This window comes from Sinocyclocheilus grahami, unplaced genomic scaffold, assembly GCF_001515645.1.
Source record: "Sinocyclocheilus grahami isolate Dianchi unplaced genomic scaffold, SAMN03320097.WGS_v1.1 scaffold344.1, whole genome shotgun sequence".
In the NCBI taxonomy this organism is placed as follows: Eukaryota; Metazoa; Chordata; class Actinopteri; order Cypriniformes; family Cyprinidae; genus Sinocyclocheilus; species Sinocyclocheilus grahami.
The window spans coordinates 3120522-3121876 of NW_015505523.1; the positions used below are offsets into that span (position 1 = coordinate 3120522).

A 1355-nucleotide genomic window follows, 5' to 3' on the forward strand; every position below is an offset into this window, starting at 1 on the left:
ATACTTGAATTATGAAAGTAATATCGCCACTAGGTGGCTGTAAGTCATTGTGTTAATAAAGGATCCTTTTATTCAATCAATTGGTTCAAAATGCTTAATTCATTCATTTAGGAATAAAATCAAGCGGCTGTCTATAAAATTGAATTATTGAATTGTTGTCTATAATAATGGGTTTTTCAAAAACTGATTCATTTAGGAATGATACACCACTCTGCGGAGTCAGTCAGTCAGTCAGGTACACAACGGTTCTGTGACTTGGGTTTAGTTGGCAGAGAAAATAACAATTGTGTATGCCATCAGTTAGCTGGCCAATACTCCATATTAATTAAATAAACTCAGTTTATTGTCTAAAACTACCTGTGTTCACATAAATTAATAGTGGTCTGCGCTTGTCTACAATACATTCTCCCTGTGCTGCAGTGCATCGCAGCTTTTCCACACAGATTTTAATGGGTGGATAACTATAATAAAACAGGCATGCCTAGGGCCAAAAGGCTCTGCTTCAGTATGGTTTGTGTCAAGCCATTCATTAATCTGGCTGTTTGATGAAGAGATAAAATGTAGTAGAAATAAACATGTTAAGAATCAATAGAAGCGGAGGACTATTATTAAGGTTTTTTTTAGGACTATTATTATGTTGTAATGTTTGGTTGACCAATTAGCAGAGAGGGGCGTTTCATTCCCGCCCACATGTAGAGATCGAATATTCAAGTTGTTTATTCGTTTTCTATCCCTGAATGTAAAAACGAAAAATTAAGCCGGATTCTTGATTTTTCGTTTTGTTTGAATAATTGAAAAACGAAATATGTGCCGTTTTTCATTTTTCAGATTTCAATATTAAAACAAAAATTGATTGGACGGAAGATACCCTGATTTTGCTGACACCTACTGGTGGTTTTCATTTCACATTTAAAGAATCTTTTGATTTTTTTTTTCTTATAATTTCAAATGAGTATTCAAATGTATATCAAAACATTATTTCTGCATTTGTAAATGCAGGTTAAATGCATTCATGTCCTGCATTAAACGGTGTGTAAATACATCTAAATGCCACTTCCGATGAAGCTTCTGTGTTTCCTCTGCATTGCAAAGATGAACTTCGTTGATACGGATTTAATTTGCATGGTAACAGCCCAAATGTCTTATTATTCTAAATAACTGATTCCTTTAATTAAAAACAACTGGTTTGAGATTTATAGGCCTATCCCAGGGGTGACAAACTCAGTTCCTGGAGGGCCGCAGCCCTGCAGAGTTTACTTCCAACCCTGCTCCAACACACATACCATGTAGTATTCAAATAAGCCTAAATAATTAGATTAGCTGGATCAGATGTGTTTAATTAGGGTTATATCTAA

General features: G+C 34.6%; 1 protein-coding gene across 1 annotated transcript in view; it reads left to right on the top strand.

Moving 5' to 3' along the window:
• pcxa (pyruvate carboxylase a) overlaps positions 1–1355 on the top strand; it is a 153659-nt gene that overhangs the window by 23305 nt on the left and 128999 nt on the right. The gene's annotated exons all lie outside the window — the stretch shown is intronic.